At 36.2% G+C, this 10662-nt stretch overlaps 1 pseudogene; it reads right to left on the minus strand.

Moving 5' to 3' along the window:
* Window positions 1-2198: 2198 nt before the first annotated feature.
* LOC104867788 lies at window positions 2199-10509 on the minus strand (annotated as a pseudogene).
* Window positions 10510-10662: the final 153 nt, after the last annotated feature.

Here is a 10662-nt window from a genome sequence, read left to right on the forward strand (position 1 = left end):
GGACATCATTTTTATTGACTATTATTACAATGTTTGTATATATTACATTTTCTCTGTACATTCATCAGTTGATGAATATTTTGGTTGTTTCTATTTCCTCAGCTTTATCAATGTTGCATTAAACATGGGAACACAGATATTTCCTCAACATTCTGATTTCATATTTTGAGATATGCATAGCAGACTAGTTTCTGCATCATAAGGTAGGTCTATATTTAATCTTTGAGAAACCTCCATATTTATTTCCTTAATGGCTTACTCTAAATCATATTACTACCACAAGTGTATAAAGGTTCCCTTTTTTTCTTTTTCTTTTCTTTCTTTCTTTCTTTTTTTTTTTTTGAGACAGGTTCTCACTATGTTGTTGAGACTGACCTCGAACTCACTATGTAGCACAGGCTGGTCTCGATCTCAACCTGATCCTCCTGCCTCAGTCTCCGGAGTGCTAGGATTACAGGCATACACCACCATGCCCAGCTTCTAACGGGTTCCTTTTTTTCAATTTTCATTATTAACCATTTTTACTGGAGTGAGGTGATACCTCATTGTGCTTTTGATTTGTATTCCACTGGTGATGGGTGATACTGTGCAGTTTTCAGTGTATTCTTAGCCATTTGTCTACTTTTGATATGTGTCTATTCATATCTATAGTCCAGTATTTAAGATGGTTTATTTTTTTATTTATGGAAGTATAAATCTGCATTGTGTATAAATGCCACATTTTCCTTATTATTAATCTGTTTATACACACATACACTGCTTTCAAGATTTAGCTAGTATAAATTGTGCTGCTATAAATATGGCTATGCATGTAGCCATATAAAATGATGATTTTAACACTTTTGGGAAGAAACCTAGAAGGTGGAACACTTGGGTCAAATGGAATTTTTATTTTAAGTTTTTTGAAGAATTTCCACTCCATACTCATAGTTAAATGAATGCAACTGGAGAATATACTGTTAAGTGATATATGACAAACAAGCCCTTATTGGAGAACCACTATTCAATCAAACCTTGGTTCACAAGCACAATTTGTTCTGAAAACATGCTTGTAATCCAAAGCAATTGTATATCAAATCAAATTTCCCCATAAGAAATAATTAAAACTCAGATGAATCATTTTACAACCCAAAAATATTCATATAAAATGATTACAATACTGTAACATCAAAGAAAATACAAGATGCAAAGAAAAATAAACAATTAATAAACAAATAAACAAATTAATCAGCACTTGCCTTTGAAAACATTTGTGACTGGCATGAGGGAGACAAGAGAGAGGAGAGTTATTGTGTAAAATGTCTTTCACTATCACTAATAGAATCATTGCTATCTAATGCCTCAACAGAATCTTTCTTCATGCAACTTTAACAAGGATCCTGTAACACTTGATTTTGCCTCTTTTCATGGACTTTGTGGAAATGTGACATTGTTCACACAGCTACAACCTTATTTGGCTGGTGCTTTTCTACAAAATTTTGTAGTTCCCCACAGTTTATACATCTCCCTAGTCTCATTTGAAGTGATGGATTACTTCACCTTTCTCTCCTCCTTCTCTGTAGAAGAGATCTCCTTCATAACTTCTTGCTGTTAGTGATGCAGATCCATCAGTTCATTGGTGGTCAGCTCCTGTCATCCTCATTCACTTCCAGTCCCTTGTTTTTCCATAACACCACAATTTCATAAACAATTGGCAGTTCTTGTTCATGAGCAAGGCACTCTGTATCATGTTCAAAAATTCAGTCAGGTCACAGTTTTCTCCAAGCAGAATTGGGAGTTTTTTGGTGACCACATCACTTGTTTTATAAATGATCTTGAGAAAATTCACAATGTGAAAAGGATTTTCCAAAACTCTCAGGGTAAGGTTTACTCCTTCAGTCCATTCAGAGCATCACTGAAGTGTAAAGGTCTTTAAAGTTTGAAATGACTTGCTGATGCATTGGCTTTATTATTTGAGTGGTGTGGAAGGAAGGAATTTGACCTTAATGAACTCAAATTCCCCTAGTAAGTCATTCTCAAATCCTGGAGGATGATCAGGAGCATTCTCTATAACCAGCAAATGGCATGTACTTTTCTAAAATGCATTTCGTCATTGCCAGACCAAAGTCCTCATCAATCCTTTCAAAGAACAAGGTCTGAGTGACCCAAGCCTTATTGTTGAACCATCATGTAATGCTTAATTGGCTCTTCTACACTTTTCACATCTTGAGGGCTTCTGGATTCTTGGAATGATACACAAGCAGGGGCTTGACATTGAAATGCCCACTTGCATTAGCACAAAACAAGAGGATGAAATGGTCTTCCATGGGCTTGCACCTGGGCATTGCCTTCTCTTTTTCTGCAATGTAATTCCTCTTTGGCGTTCCCCCCACCACAAAAATTCTCATCTAATAGCAGTTAAGAACTTGTTCTGGCACATAATGCTCAGAAACCATGAGCTTCTGGAATTCAGTAACAAAGGACTCAGCTGCCTTAGTGTCCAAACTCAAACCCCCTCCATGTCTCATGACACTATGGATGCAACTTCTCCTTTTAAAGTTATCGAGCTATCCTCTGCTTGCCTTGAAGACTTCATCTTTTTCTGTTGATGTATTTTGCATTTTATGCATGAACTTTTTGTGCAAGGCCTTTGTCTTTTTTTGGATAAAGTTCTTAGTCACAGTATCACCTGCTATTTGCTTTTCATTTATCCAAGTCAGAGGCAACTTTTCTACATCTTCCAGAACACATGGCCATTGCTTTGATATTCTCGTGATTCTTTTTGTGGCATCTAACCCCCTTGTTGCTTCTTTCTTCTTGTGCCAATAGTCAATGTACAGTTCTTATAAAATCTTGCAACTTCAACCACTCACTTTCCTCATTTGTTCTGACAAATGGTTTCCTTTTTAACTTCCACCTTAAACTTTTTTTCTTAATCATCTGTTTCTTTTTAATCTTTTTCTTCATGGGGGGCCATTGTGTGCAGTAGCATGAATGTTGGACACAGTTAAGTATTAATAAACTATTTCCATATATTATATTTAATGTAACTGGCAGTAAGACAGCAGAAAAATAGGTGGGTAGCCTGACCTAGAATTAAGCAAACCATTTCCAAGTTTACTCTTGTATGGAAAGAAAATGACTGTCTGTAGGTGCTTTGAAATTACAAAAACTACACTGATGCCAGTTGTGGGAACCTTCCAACATCCTGAAAAATCACAGGTTTCTGCCAACCACTGCAACTTGAGACCAAGAATCCAACCATGGGCAATGACCACCCATAATTCTGCAACAAGAGATAACACCTATTGGCTCAGTCGTGATCATGTGATGTTTGGTATCATGTTCTATTCCTGCTGAAAGACATTGCTCATTTATCAAGTTAAAATTTATTTAAAATGTTTGAGACCCTCTGGTAGGCCTGCCTCTTTAGCCCAGCACAGCAGAGATCTGCATCAGCTTGTGACCCTTCCTGTGTCCTCTGACCTCACTTTTAACCTTTCTCTATCCTATCTAATCCTCCCTCCCAAATCCTGCTAAATACCCTTCCTGAGGAGGAAAGTTGCTATATTGAAGAGTTTATTCCCTATAAACATATTTTTGGCTGGTCCTTGATTTTGATTTCATTCACATGGTTAAAGGTGGTAGATTAATAACTACCACAAATTGTTATTTTCTAAGCTGTGCTTGATGCTATTGTGTTGCTGATTGTATCAAATGGGCTAAGATGTTGTGATTGGTCTAATCAGTTGTCCTCCCTGGTATAATGAAAATGAGATTGCTTCAGAGACAGTAGAGACTAAAAACCAAAAGACCAGCTATATCTGGAAGATCAAAGTATTCACCCAGGAATTAAACCAAGAACAGTAACAACAACCAAAATAAAAAATGGGAAAACATTTAAACAAGAGAAAAAGACAGGCTTCCACCTCACTAAAGGTAAAATCTGGTGAAATAAGATGGAAAAGTCTGACAATCAACCACCAAGACACCATACATTTATATGACAGGAAGTATCAAAACAGATCAATCAGGCTCTAAAAAATTCAAAACAGAAATAATTTCCCAGATAACCACAGAGATGGTGAGAAAAGTGAAAGGCATGATTAGAGACTCTAGAATAGAAACAGATAAAAGTAGATGAGCTCAGGATCATGATGTAAACCATGAATGTCCAGCATAAGGAAGAAACTATCACCACTCCTGTTCAGCATACTTCTTGAAACATTAACCACAGCAGTTAGAAAAGAGAAAGCAATAAGAGCAATAAAGATAGGAAAGCAAGAAGTTAAACTGTCACTGTTTGCTGATATGATACTCTACATAGAAGACCCAAAAAAACTATGCCAAAATACTGTAGACTTAACTGACAGATTCAATAGAGTAGCTGGATACAAAGTCAATGCTCAAAAATCAATAGCTTTCTGGTACACAAATAACAGACTCACTGAGAGAGAAATTAGGGAAACACTTTCTTTTACAATAACATCCAAAAATGAAATATCTAGGAAAAAATCTAATGAAGGGGACAAAAGACCTCTACACTGAAAATTACAGCACTCTGATCAAAGAGATTGAGGATATAAGAGGATGGAAAGACATTCCTTGCTCCTGGATAGGAAGAATCAATCAAATGAAAATGTCCATTCTTCCAAAACTGCTATACAGATTCAATGCAATCCTGATTGAAATCCCAACACTATATTTCACAGAACTTGAGGAAACATTCCAAAAGTTCATTTGGAAGCAGAGGAGACCTAGAATAGCAAAAACCATTCTTAGGCAACAGAGGCATGGCAGGAGGTATCACAGTTTCCTACTTGAAACTATACTACAAAGCCACAGTGATTAAAAACAGCATTGTCCTGGCAATGAAACAGACCCAAGGATCAATGGAATAGATTAGAAAATGCAGAAAGAACACCAGACATACTCACATATCTCATCTTTGACAAAGGAGCCAACCATCCTCACTGGAGGAAAGTTAGCCTCTTTAAAAAATGGTTTTAGAAGAACTGGTTTTCACGGACAAGGGGAAAAAAATGAGAACCAAGACCTGTGTGCACATCCATGTTTATAGTGGCACAGTTTGTAATAGCTAAAACTTGGAAACAGCCCAATTGCCCATCAGATGGGACTGGATCAAGAAGAAGTGTTTTTTCCTATAAAATGGAATACTACTCAGCCATAAAGAGTGAAAAATTAGAGTCATTCATAGGAAAATGGATGCATATTGAGGATATACTCTTAAGTGAAATAAATAAGTCACACATGTATAAATACCAAATAGTTTCTCTGGTGTGAAAAAACTATAATTGTACATAAAATCCTAATGGTACAAGTGACAATGTGAAATAGGAAGAAAGGGGCTAAAGATGTAGGGAAACTGGGAAGAGTAGAGGAAAGGAAAAAAGGGAAAAGAAAAAATATGAGAAAAATGAGAAAATAGAAATAGAGTATTTGTAAATAGGGAAGGGAGGAAGGGGTAAAGGGAGGGCAGGGACAAGGGGAAAACATGAGAATCAAGACCTGTCATGTAAAGGTACAAGGTCCCAGTAATGAATGTAACTGTACTGTATGCCTAAAATGTACCAATAAACTCAATGAGACAAAAAAAAGATCTAAATGTCAAAACAGAATCATTAAACTTACTAGAAAATAAGTTAGGTAGAACTGTGAAAGACATTTGCATGGAAGAAGACTTTATGAACAAATCCTCAGCAGCATGAGAATTTGCACAAAGAATCACCAACTGGAATCTCATTGTATTAAAAAAAGCTTTTCCAGTGCAAGAGAAACCACTAACAGAGCTAAGAGACAACCTACAATGTGGGAAAAAATATTTACCAGCTACGCCTCAGATAAAAGACTACTATCTAGAATATGTAAAGAACTCAAAAAAATGACTCCCCAAATACAAAGACTTGATTCAAAAATGGGCACCTAGGGCCGGGGATTTAACTCAGCGGTTCAGTGGCTGCCTTGCAAGCACAAAGACCTGAGTTCAATCCCCGGTACAAAAAAAAAAAAAAAAAAAAAAAAAAAAAAGCAGGCACCTGAAATGAACAGGCATTTTTCAGACAAAGAAGTAAATACAGCAAATCAATATATTAAAATGCATTCAGTATCACTGCTAGTTCAAGAAATGCAGATGAAAACAACACTGAGATTCCACATTACGCCAGAAGGATTAGCTGCTATTGAGAAATCAACCCATAACAAATGCTGGCAGGGCTGTGGGGAGAAAGGAACCCCTTTCCATTGTTGGTGGGAATGCCAACTGGTGAAAACACTGTGTAAATCAATATGGATATAACTCAAACAATTAGTATTAGAGGTCCTATTTGACCCAGATATCCATCTGCTGGGTATCTTTCCAAAAGAATTAAAAGAATCATATCACAGTGATATATGAGCACCCATGTTTATAACAGCACAGTCTGTTATAGCTAAAACTTGGAAACAACCCTAATACCCATCAACTGGAGACTGGATAAAGAAGATGTGGTTTGTCTATACGATGGAGTACTACTCAGCCATAAAGAATGAGAAACTAGGGACATTTATAGCTAAATGGATGCACATTGGTGCTATACTCTTCAGTGAAATAAATAGCACACAAGAGTAAATACCAAATAGTTTCTCTGATGTGAAAATCTACAAGTGTAAATAAGGTTCAAATGCCATAATTGATAGTGTGAAATAGGAAGAAAATGGCTAAGGGGAAAGTGGGAAGGGGAGGTGAAAGGTAATAAGGGAAAGAAAAAAATGTGAACAAATGGAAGCATAGTCTTTGTAAATGGGGAAGGGTGAAGGGGTGAAAAAGGAGGGAAGGGGCATGGATCAAAAGAAGAACCAAGATGTAGCATGTGAAGGTGCAAGATCCCAATGATAAATGTTACTGTATTATTTGCTTTAAATGTACCAATAAACTTAATGGGAAAAAATAAAGTGTTTATTTGTTTTGCAGAGCACTTGCAGAGCAGGTTACTCACAATCCAAAGTTTTACACTACCCCCCCAAGGCAGCAGAATAGAAGTGATATAGGAAGTAGAGAGAAGTTTACATACTGCCCCAATGTATATATTCCATTATTTTAAAAATACTTCTGAATATATGTTAATTTGTTTCACTTATACTAACAGTTCATCATTTATCTTAGTTTTTTCAAAACAAACTGTATTAACTGTTTCTTTTTTGTAGGAATATTTTTGTGTTATGTCTTATACTGAGCAATTATTCTGAAGACACAGTATAACTTATCCTTACTATTTGATTATGAAATTTGATTATTTCATAAAATATAATATTTTAAGTATTTGAGAAAATAAAGCAATATAATTGCTAAATTCTAAAATTTTAAAAATGAATTTTGATTTTTTTGCTAGTGAGTTTTTAGATATCCATATATGTTCTCGATAAACACATCTTGTTAGATGCAGTTTGCCAATATTTTCTCCAACCCTGATTTTTTTAAAATTAAGACTCATTTATATTTTTTCTTGCTGAATTAGTTTGCCTAGGTCTTCTAGATCTATGTTAACAAAATGATAAAAGTGGACATTCTTTGCTTGCTCCAGATCTTAGAATAAAAGCTTTCAGCTTTTCCCCATTATGGTATTATTGTTAGCTAATGGTTCATGATAAATGGCCTTTATTATGTACAGGTATATCTAGTGAATGCCCAAATTGTTCAGTACTTTTATCGTAAAGTTATGTAGAATTTTATTGAATATTTTATGTATCAATTGAAACAATCATATGATTTTTGTCTTTTCATTATTTTTATATAGACTATCACAATAATTGATTTGAAAATATTGAAACATTCTTGCATTCCACTTGATCATGCTGAGTAATCTTTTTATTGCAGTTCTATCCTTTTTGCTTGTAATTTCTTGAGGAGCTATGTTGGCCACATAGAACTTTGAAATGATTTAATCTTTTATTTTTTGAAATAACTTCATATGAATTATTATTACCTTTTCTTAAATGTTTGGTAGAATTCACCAGTAAGACATCTGGTCTTAGAATTACTTTTTTACTCAATCTCATTTGTTATAATTGTTTCCTATGGATTTTCTATGTCTTCATCACTTAGTCTTAGTAAAGTGTATATATGTCTAGGAATATCTCCATTTCTTCTAGATTATCAAATTTTTTGTATGTAATTATTAATAATACTCTGTAGAGCTAGGGATTTAGCTCAGTGGATTCAGGCACCTGCCTTGCAAGTGCAAGGGCCCAAGTTCAATCCCTGGTACCAAAAACAATAAAAATTTTTTAAAAAACAATACTCTGTGATAATCTCTCATATTTCTTTGGTGTTAGTTGTAGTGGTTCTCCTTTTATATCTGATTTTATTCTTTGAGACTTCTCTCTGTTTTTCTTCATTAGTCTAGCTAAGCATTTGTCAATTTTGTTTATCTTATCGAAGAATTCACTATTTCTTTTATTTCCATTGTACACTTTTAGATTTCATCATATTTATTTGCGCTGTGATCTTTTATTGCCCTGTTCCACACACTAATTGCAGGTTTGGTGTATTCTTATTTTTCTAGTTCCTGGAGATGCAGAGACAAGTTGTATATATGAGATCTTTCTACTTTTTTTATTCATCAAGTTTATTGGTACAATTTAGGTATACAATATGATGACATTCATTGAGAATTTGTACCTTTACATGATATATCTTGATTCTTATTTGTCTCCATTCTCCCACCCTCCTTTCAACCCCTCCATCCCTCCCTATTTACAAAGACTGTTTCCACTTTTTCCTTGTCTCATGGTTTTTTCTTTCCATTTTGTCCTTTCCCCTACTCTTCCCACTTCCCCTTCCCCTTTAGATCTTTTCTTCAGCTTTCACTTTATCTATTATACATTTTGATCCTTTTTTACACTTTCAGTTTCTCACACCAGAGAAACTATTTGGTACTTACACACATGTGCCCCATTTATTTTACTTAAGAGTATTACCCAATGTGCATCCATTTAGCTTGGTTGGATGTGGGCACTGATATGTATTTCCCTTAGTACTGCTGCTGTGATACTATATAGGTTTTGGTATTTTGTGTGTCTTTTTCATTCATCTTTTTCAAGAACTTAAGATGTACTTCTTGATTTCTTCCTCTATTCATTGCTTGTTCAAATGTCAGTTTTCAAATTTTCATGTCTTCATGTTTTCCAAAATTTTTATGATTCATTTCTAGGTTTACTGCATTGTAGCAAGAAAAAATATTGGATATGATTTATTTTTTAATGAGTTGAGACCTGTTTTGTGGCCAATCCTATGGTCTCTCTTAGGGAATATTAAATGTGCTGATAAGAAAAATGTGTATTTGACACCTATTTGATATGATATTCTGTAGATGTCTGTTAGTTCCACTTGGTCTGGCCTACAATTTAACTCTAATGTTTCTTTGCTGATTATCTGTCTTGATGATGTCTGTTGCTGAAAGTAAGTGGTTAATCACCAGCTATGATTGCAATTGAGTCTATGTATCCCTTTAGGTTTATTAAAACTTAACTTTGGTATGTGGTTCTCTGTTATTTAAAATTGATATTTGTTTTTGCTGAATTTACCATTCACTCCTTTGTCATAATATAATGCCTTCCCTTATCCTTTGCTACTGCTTCTGAACTAAAGTATAATTTATCTAATAGTAATGCAGTTATTGATGCTTTCTTTTGCCTTCATTTTGCATGGAGTATTTTAAACCATCCTTTCACTTTCAGTCTGCATGTGTTCTTAGAGATGAAGGCATTTTTAAAGGAAGAAGCCATATCCTTATTTTGAAACAATTTGGCCTCCTGTTGAAAGGAACAAGCTTCAGCCTGTGGAGGTGGGGTGTGCCCGTCCCACAGGATCTCTCAAGAAGGGGTGGGAATCTGGAGGGCCTACCTGTGGAGCTCAGACACTTTAGGATGTGCTTCAGCAAGGCCTCATAGTTGATTCAGCCGTTGCTATCCTTGTGTCCTGCCAGAACAGTCTCCACCTCCTCCTCAGTCATCTTTTCTCCAAGGGTGATGAGCACACTTCTGGGCTCTGTGCCCATGACTTTGCCTTTTCCCTCCTTGTCAAACACCCGAAGCCCCTCCAAGTTATCTTCATATGTGCCTTGATCCCAGTTCTTGGCCACTGCCTGGAGCATTGGCAGAAATGTCTCCACATATCAGGACTTCAGCTCATCACTCTTAGGGTTCTGCAGGACCTTGAGCACTTCAGTGTTGGTAAGGTTCTGGCCCAGGGCCCTCATCACATCCCCACACTGAGTATACAGGATCTTGCCATCACCTACTCAATCAAACAGCTCAAAGGCCTCCTTGAACTCCTCCATCTGGTCCTTGGTAAACTCGATCACCACTTTGGAGAGATCAACAAGGGGGCTTCTGTGTTTTCACAGCAGCCTGAGGGAGAGCTGGTTCAGTCTTGGTCTTGTCTGGAAGGGTCTCTGCTGCTGGTTTGGGAGAAGGCTTGGAGATAGAGGGCCTTGCTGGTTTCTTCACAGAAACATCTATCTTGGGAGGCATGATGTCCAGTGGCCAAAGAACAGTGTGCCGATGGGGACACCCATTTCCTGCAGGGTCCAGTGAGGGGTGGGGGTGGGACACAGGATGGCTCCTGGCCCCTAAGGGTTAATTTTTTTTTTTGTACCAGAAATCGAACATGGGACCTTGCACTTG

This window comes from Fukomys damarensis, unplaced genomic scaffold (genome assembly GCF_012274545.1).
Source record: "Fukomys damarensis isolate Sample0158 unplaced genomic scaffold, DMR_v1.0_HiC HiC_scaffold_39, whole genome shotgun sequence".
Classification (NCBI taxonomy): domain Eukaryota; kingdom Metazoa; phylum Chordata; class Mammalia; order Rodentia; family Bathyergidae; genus Fukomys; species Fukomys damarensis.